The 9,120-nt window shown below is 40.6% G+C and overlaps 1 non-coding gene across 1 annotated transcript; it reads right to left on the bottom strand.

The window, feature by feature from the left end:
• Positions 1–5,616: 5,616 nt before the first annotated feature.
• LOC129492399 (U6 spliceosomal RNA) lies at positions 5,617–5,726 on the bottom strand. The gene has a single exon (XR_008660854.1). It is a non-coding gene; the product is annotated as a U6 spliceosomal RNA (small nuclear RNA).
• Between the last annotated feature and the right edge of the window lie 3,394 nt (positions 5,727–9,120).

The raw sequence follows: 9,120 nt of genomic DNA, 5'->3' as shown, positions 1-9,120 counted from the left end.
GGCAGGAGTAGAGAGAAGAGGAAGCAAGATAGCTTGAAGGAGAGGCTAGGGTGGGAAGGGAAGGGTGGAGAGGAGGGGGAGGAAGGAAGTCAAGCATCTCTCCTGGAAGAACAACGCATGCTTTTTAAGGAAAGAGAACAGTCTTTCCCCAAGAGGCGGTTCCAGATAACTCGTGATGTTCTATCCTTAAAAAGGCCATCACATGCCTTCCCCATCGCCAGAGACAGGAGTGGAGCAGGGAGACTGAGGCCGGGAACTTCTTCCACCCACCTGACCCTGGAGCTCCACTTGCTCAGCCTGGCAGACACTGCTGAACTCTTACTAGTCGAGGAAAGAACATTCTCGCTAGGCTTAGGAGGCCAAGCTTAGGAGGATTGCTTGAGGCCAGGAATTTGAGACCAGTCTGGTCAACATAGTGAGACCCTGTCTCTACAAAATTAAAAAGTAATTAGCCAAGTGTGGTGGTGCGCCTGTGGTCCCAGCCATTTAAGAGGCTGAGGCAGGAGGATGGCTTGAGCCTAGGAGTTGGAGGCTGCAGTGAGCTGCACTCCACCCTGGACAACAGAGCAAGACTATCTCAGAAAAAAAAAAAGATAAAAAAAGAAAATTCTCAAAGATACTGAAGACATTTACCCTCATCCCTATCCTCCCCTGTGCATGGTAAGAACCGCTCACTGCAAACCTGGGAGACTTGCACCCGCCTCATACATGGGCTTTCTCAAATGATTCTCCCTCCAGCCTGCTGTCCACTCCAGCATTGTACATGCCTTCTTCTCTTATCAGGACCCAGCAGTGTAGTGCCTTTTCCTTATCCCTCTGAGTTGGTAGACATGTCGACTCATTCCAGTGTCAGCAAGGCCTTTCACAGAGATAAGTCTTGGTCTACAGATATTTTACAAAGTGCCAGAATTATCTGTCATTCCTGCTTTCATTCATTCAACCAAAACTTGGTATTGAGTGAGCACTTACAACTTACAGGCTGTTTTCTAAATCTCAGGGTTACAGCAGTGAATATGACGGGCAAGGCCAAGGGATATGTGGGAGGTTTTGCAAAGACCTTGGATGTTTGACGTCATCTTTATTTATTTGTCATGTATGGATTCAGCTGTTTCACAGATATTACACAGATATTTCCTCAGCACCTTCCATGTCTAAGTAACATGCCCCACAAGAAAGCAAAGAAGAATCAGACACAAATGCTATCTTCCTGGGGGAGAAATAAGACACAGATCATGAAAAACTCAAGGGCATTTATAAAGTCATAGGTGATCCATCCTGGCTACCACGGTGAAACCCCGTCTCTACTAAAAATACAAAAAATTAGCTGGGCGTGGTGGTGGGCACCTGTAGTCCCAGCTACTCGGGAGGCTGAGGCGGGAGAATGGGGTGAACCTGGGAGGCTGAGGTTGCAGTGGGCCGAGATCGCGCCACTGCACTCCAGCCTGGGCGATACAGTGAGACTCCGTCTCAAAAAAAAAAAAAAAAAAAAAAGTCGTAGGTGCCATAAGCCAGAAAAGGATGGGAGATAATTCAGAGAGAGAAGATAATTTATCCAGGTTATTTCTTAGTTTGTTTGTTTATTTATTTATTTTGAGAGGGAGTCTCATTCTGTCACCCAGGCTGGAGTGCCGTGGCGTGATCTCGGCCCACTGCAACCTCTGCCTCCCTGGTTTACACGATTCTCCTGCGTCAGCCTCCCCAGTAGCTGGGATTACAGGCACACGCCACCACTCTAGGCTAATTTTTGTATCTTTAATAGAGACGGGGTTTCGCCATGTTGGCCAGGCTGGTCTCGAACTCCTGACCTCAGGTGATCCACCCACCTCGGCCTCCCAAAGTGCTGGGATTACAAGCGGGAGTCACCGTGCCTGGCCAAACCAGGTTATTTCTTAGTGAAGATCTGGAATTAAAAAACCCGTTAATTGTTTAATCATAACAACTTTTTAATATACTCTGTGATAAAGAACAATGAGGGCTCAATGTTTATGAATGTTATTGTCAGTGATGACAATGTAATTCATTGTCATTGTAATTACAGACATGTCACAAGCCCCCCCTCCCTATGGACACTCTGCAACTCCATTTCAGTCCTCTTTGGAAGTCAGGGGTATGGTGGAAAATTCCCAGAAATGGGAGCTGTGCTCCTTAAAAGAGGCAGAGTGGTGCAGAGATAGAGCGAGTAGGCTCTGAAACCAGACAGCCATTCAAAAGCAGGCTTCAAATGCTGGCTCGACTGCTTGCCTGCTGTGAGGCCACCAGCAAATCACTTGAACTCCCTGTGTGTGTTTCCCCATCTGTTAAATTGGGGTGATAACAGTACTGGCCTCATAGGGTTATATGACAATTAAATGCATGTAAAGCATTCACAACTGTGCCCAACAGACAGTATGCATTCAATAATGCCTGTCATGCTTATGGCCCTATGTCATACAAAGTGGTCTCTTGAAGGTACAATCAGCATGATGCTAGGAGGGCACTTATTAAATTAATGCAATTGTCTTCGTGTATTTAAACATCAGTGAGAGTCATTTATATTCATTTTACTTTTAAAATTCTTCCGGAGTTCAGTACATGTGTGGTAAATATTTGAAGAATTTGTTTTTTACTAATATAATGTGTTTGTTAGCACTTAATATTTGATGCATACAAAAGGGTGTATGCATTGTATATATAAATGTTGGCCTCTCCTCTTCGGTCTTCTGGTCTCTGCTCCAGAAATGACCACCTTCTGGAATTTTATTTTATTTTTTTTGAGAAGGAGTTTCGCTCTTGTTGCCCAGGCTGGAGTAGAGTGGTGTAATCTCGGCTCACTGCAACCTCTGCCTCTCAGGTTCAGGTGATTCTCCTGCCTCAGGAGTAGCTAATCACCTTCCTGAGTAGCTGGGATTACAGGCGCCCGCCACCACTCCCGGCTAATTTTTGTATTCTTAGTAGAGACGGGGTTTCACCATGTTGGCTAGGATGGTCTCGAACTTCTGACCTCATGATCCACCCATCTTGGCCTCCCAAAGTGTTGGGATTACACGCATAAGCCACCGCGTCTGCCCTAATTTTTGTATTTTTAGTAGAGATGAGGTTTCACCATGTTGGCCAGGCTGGTCTCGAGCTCCTGACTTCAGGTGACCCACCTGTCTCAGCCTCCTGAAATACTGGGATTATAGCCGTGAGCCACTGCATCCAGCCACTTTCTGGAATTTTATGTTTATTTTCCTTTTGCTTTTTTTTTTTTTTAAAAAAGCTTCATTAAAAAAATAAAGTACAGCATACATAATAATAAAATGCACCGATTCTAAGTGTACTGCTCAATTAATTTTTACACACTATACACTTAAGTAACCACACCTGGATTAAGTCATGGAATATTATTTATACTCCAGAAATGTCCCTTCCCAGTCAATCCTCCCTCCACCCCCATCCCAAGGTAACCACTGTTCTGATATATGTCAGTGTAGATTAGTTTTGGAATTGTTAGGTATGTACTCTTGTCTTTTGGGCAGCGTTCTATTTGCAAGATTCCTCCATGTTACTGTATGCATCAGTAGCTCATTCTTTTTTGTGGTTGAGGAGTATTCCACTGTAGAATAAACCATGCAATTTGTTCACTCATTTTATTATTCATGGGCATTTGCGCTGTGTCTATTTTCTGGCTATTATTAAGAAACCTGCCATGAACTCTCCTGTCCACATCTTTTGGGGCACATATTTACTCATTAATGTTGGGTATAACAGGAGTGTAATTGCTATGTCACCACTTAGGTACCTGTTATAATAGATACTTTAAACAGTTTTCCAATATTTGGTATTGTTAGTTAAAAAACATGTTCAGCCATATTGGTAGTTGTCATGGGCTATAGCGGGCTATACATTTCCCTTTGTCTCTATTTTAGTTGTATTCAGTACTTCTTTTTTTTTTTTTTTTTGAGACAAGGTCTCTTGCTGTTGCCTAGGCTGGAGTCCAGTGGCATGAACACTGCTCACTGCAGGCTTGATCTCCCAGGTCTAAGTGATTCTCCCACCTCAGCCTCCTGAGTAGCTGGGACTACAGGCGTGCACCACTGTACCCAACTAATTTTTGTATTTTTTGTAGAGATGGGGTTTTGCTTTTTGCTGTTGGCTGGGCTGGTCTTGAACTCCTGGGCTCAAGTGATCTTCTCACCTTGGCCTCCCAAAGTGCTGGGATTACAGAAGTGAGCCACCATTCCTAGCTATAGTTGCATCCAATAACTTGTGATATGTTATTTTCATTGCCATTCAGTTCAAAATATTTTCTGATTTCCATATATATATATATTGCAAATATTTTCTCCCATTCTGTGACTTGCCTTTTCTTGTTATTAGTGGTAGTATTTTTTTTGTTAGCTAGAAGCTTGATATTTTAATGAGTTTTTTTCACTTTTACTCAAGCATATTTAGAAAAGTATATTCCTTAATTTCTGAATATCTGGGGATTTCCTAGTTATCTTTCTGTTTTGGACTTCTTGCTCAATCTCATTGCCATCAGAGAATATCCTTAGAATTACTTCAGTACTTTAAAATTTACTTAGGTATGTTAACATTTCTGAATTTTTCTGAATTTTTCTCCCTTAGTTCTGTCAGTTTTTGCTTTATTTATTTTGAGGCCACGTTATTATGTGTATACAAAGTCAGACTTGCCATTTTTTAAATTGAATTGATCCCTTTATTGTTAGGAAATATTCAGTAAAACTGCTTGCCTTAAAGTTTACTTTGTCTGATATTTGTCTAGCTATACCAGCTTTCTTTTGATTGTTTGCTTGATGTATCTTTTTCATCCTTTTAGCTTCAACTTTTTCCATTTTTGTGCTGCTGCATAACCAACCACCACAAAACTTAGTGGCATAAACCAACAAACAATTTGTTATGCTTACAGGTATTGTGGGTGAGGAATTTGGACAGAGCTTAGCAGGGAGACTTCATATCTGTTCTACATTGTCTGGAGTCTTAGCTGGAAAGATGTGAATGACTGGGGGCTAGAATCTGGAGACTTCTTCAGTCACATGTCTGTTACCTGGACTGGGCTAACTTGAGACTTGACTCAGCTAGGACTGTTGATTGTAGTGCCTACTTGGACTTCCTTATAACATGGTGGACTTGAGTAGTCAGATTTCTCACACAGTGGCTCAGAGCTCCAAAAGTGACTGTTTCACCAAACAAGGCATAAATTGCATAGACTTTTACACTCTTGCCTCAAAAGTCCCGCAGTGTTACTTCTTCTGTACTCTATTGGTTGAAGGAACCACATGCCCACACAGATTGGGGAAGGGAGACAGACCCCATCTCTTAATGAGCGGGGTGCCAAAGGATTTGTGGCTATGTTTTAAAACTGCCACACAACTTTTCTTTTCGTATCCTTATATTTGAGGTTTATTTTTATCCAGTCTCACAATCTTTGTCTTTTAATTGGCATCTTTGGACCACTTATATTTAATTACTGACACTATGATTTAAACTCATCATCTTACAATTTACTTTCTATTTGTTCCATGTGTTTTTTTTGGTTAATTTTTCCCCTTTCTCTCCTTCTTTGGATTATTCATGCATTTAAAAAATTATTCCACTTCCCTGCTCTGAAGCTTGTTTACTGTACATTCTTTTATTGTTCTTTGGTGATTACCCTAGAATTTGCATGCCGTCTTTGCTCAAGGGGCCATGCTAATCTTCTCTGTATTCTTCCCATTTTAGTGTATATGCTGCCAAAGTGAAAACAGTGATTAGCCTAGAGATTGCAACATGTTTGATTATTTTATTATAACCTATCTTAAATTACCAGAGTTGGCCTCCATATCCATGGGTTCCACATCTGTGGATTCAACCAAACTTTGGTCAAAAATATTTGGGAAAAAAATGGATGATTACATCTATACCGAACATGTACAGACTTTTCTCTTGTTATTATTCCCTAAGTAATTCAGTAAAACAACTATTTACATAGCACTTACAGTGTATTAGGTATTATAAGTAATCTAGAGATGATTTAAAGTATATGGAAGGATGTGTGTAGGTTATAGGCAAATACTATGCCATTTTATGTAAGGGACTTGAACATCTGTGGATTTTGGTGTCTGTGGGAAGTCCTGGATCAAATCCCTAATAGACACAGAGGAACAACTGTACAGGTCATATCCTGGACAATGCAAGAACCTCACAACACTTTAACTCCATTTACCCTTCTCCTACCTTTTGTGCTATTGTTAATATATATTTAATTCTCTCTATATTTTGAACTCTGTAAGACATTAGTGTTATTGTTTTATGTAGTAAATATTAATTTAGAAATTTTACTTTTTTGGTGCTGTTCATTTTTTCTTTTTTTAAATTTTATTTTTATTTTTATTTTTTTAATACAGTCTTGCTCTGTCACCCAGGCTGGAGTGCAGTGACATGATCTCGGCTCACTGCAACTTCCACTTCCTAGATTCAAGTGATTCTTGTGCCTCAGCCTCCCCAGTAGCTGGGACTATAGGCATGCATTGCCACTTCCTGCTGATTTTTGTATTTTTGGTAGAGATGGGGTCTCAGTATGTTGGCCAGGCTGGTCTAGAGCTTCTGACCTCAGGTGATCTGCCTGCCTCGGCCTCCCAAGGTGCTGGGATTACAGGTGTGAGCCACCGCGCCTAGTCTGTTTATTCCGTCTTTCATTACTGTTTTCATCTGGGATTATCTTCTGCCTGAAAAAATTCTTCCGGTATTTCTTTGAATGTAGCTATGCCAACAATAAGTTCTCTCAGTTTTTGTTTGCCCTAAAATGTCTTTACTATGCCTTCACTTTTGAAGGATATTTTCATTGAGTATAACATTTTAAGTTGGTAATTACTTTCTTTCAACACTTTAACAATTTTTTTTATCCATTTTTTCTCTTGCTTAGCTGTCAGTTTTATTGTTGTTCTTTTGAAAACAATGTGGGTTTTTCCCTCTGGTTGCTTTTAAGATTTTTCCGTTTTTTGTTTTCAGCAGTTTATCTGTGATATAGCTAGGTGTGTGTATGTGTGTGTGTGTTTGTGTCTGTCTAGCATGAGGAGAAATTCTTTACACTGTAGCTTGATGTTTTTCATCATTTTTGGAAAACTCTCAGCCAGTATTTGTTTAAAAATTGGTTCTATCCCATTCTTCTCTCCATCTGGGTCCCAATTACAAATATGTTAGATGTTTTTACCATGCCCCTATATCAATTACTTTTTTTTTTTTTTGAGATCGAGTCTCACTCTGTTGCCTAGGCTAGAACGCAGTGGCACAATCTCGGCTCACTGCAATCTTTGCTTCCTGGTTCAAGCAATTCTCCTGTCTTAGCCTCCTGAGTAGCTGGGATTACAGGCACCCACCACCATGCCCAGCTAATTTTTATATTTTTAGTAGAGACAGGGTTTTGCCATGTTAGCCAGGGTGGTCTCAAACTCTTGACCTCAATGGATTTGCCCACCTTCGCCTCCCAAAGTGCTGGGATTATAGGTGTGAGCCACCGTGGCTGGCCAGTTATGTTTTTTCCCCCATTTTTCATTCTTTTGTCTCTGTTCTTTACTATCTTGTCTTGGCTATGTTTAATTTGCTATTGAACCCATCTATTCAATTTTTAATTTCAGTAATTTTATTTTATTAATTTTAAGATTTTCATTTGACTTTTTTTTTTTCTTTTTGAGACAGAGTCTCCTCCTGTCACCCAGGCTGGATTTCAATGGCACGATCTCGGCTCACTGCAACCTCCGCCTCCCAGGTTTAAGCGATTCTCTTGCCTCCGCCTCCCAAGTAGCTGGGATTACAGGCACATGCCACCACGCCTGGCTAATTTTTTGTATCTTTAGTAGAGACGAGGTTTCACCATGTTGGCCAGGCTGGTCTCGAACCCCTGACCTCATTATCCACCTGTCTTGGCCTGACTTTTTTTTTTTTTAAGCAGACTCCAGTTCTTTGGTAAAATTCTCTGTCCTTTCTTTTATTTCCTTGAACATATTAATAATAGTTATTTAAAAGTCTCTGTGTAATAACTCCAATATCTGTATCAGTTTTTTTTCTATTGCTTTTCCCCTCTTGGTTTTTAGTCATTTGATCCTATTTCTTGGCATGCCTAGTAATTTTCAATTGAAATCTAGACATCATGTGTGAAAAATTGTATTCTCTAGCTATCTTCCTTCAAAGGTTATTAAATTTTCTTATGGCAGGGAAATAGGGTATTCTCAGTTGCATGCTGATGCAATTGAGGATAGGTCTAGGAGCTTTGTTAGGGTTCATCTACCTCTAACTGTGCCTAGGGGATATTCCAAGATTCCTAAGGGTAGTCTTCCTTACTTCTGGAGCTTAACTCTCTTCTAGGGGCACAGTTCTTTAGCGATCTCAACTAAAATCCTCAAGTATTTTCCAAGTTCCTTCCCCATTGATGGGCCTTGAACTCCAACCTCTGACTCCCTAGCCTAATGAGATTTCTGCAAGCCTCTCTGATACTCTGCCTTCAGCCTTTATTGCTCCACATCATAAAATGGCAAGTAACATAAAGGAAAAATCAGAGCCAAATGTATGGCTTACTTCACTTCCTTTATCTATGTACTCTTGGCCCCACCAGTTCTGCCAAACTCTGTTGCTCTCTGATGCTTTTGCACAATTGTTTTATGTATTTAATCTAAGCACTACAGTTGTTATCAGTGGAATGGTTGTTTAATATTCCCACACTTAAAAAATAGTTTATCACATGTACATGTTTGTATAAGCAATTTCTTGCTCTTGATATTTATAAAAAATGATTGCTACAAACTGCAGAAAAAAATTTAAAAATAAAAGAAATGGTATCATATTGTTTATTAGTTTTGTATTGCTGTATCACAAATTATCACCAAATCTGGTGGCCTCAGACAATAAATATTGATCTTACAACTTTTCACGGATCATGAACTTGGCAGTGGCTTAGCTGTGGATCCTGAACTTGGAAGTGGTTCTGGCTTGGGATTTTTCGTGGGGTTGAGGTCAAGATGTTGGTAGGGGCTACAGTCATCTGAAGTCTTGACTAGGGATGGGGGATCTTCTTCTAAGGTGGCACACTCATGTGGCTGGCAAGTTGTTGCTAGATATTGGCAGGAAGACCAAGTTCTTCTCCATGTGGGCCTCTCTGCAGGCTGC

The sequence above is a fragment of the Symphalangus syndactylus genome, chromosome 10 (genome assembly GCF_028878055.3).
Source record: "Symphalangus syndactylus isolate Jambi chromosome 10, NHGRI_mSymSyn1-v2.1_pri, whole genome shotgun sequence".
In the NCBI taxonomy this organism is placed as follows: Eukaryota; Metazoa; Chordata; class Mammalia; order Primates; family Hylobatidae; genus Symphalangus; species Symphalangus syndactylus.
This window is presented reverse-complemented; position numbering and strand designations above follow the sequence as displayed.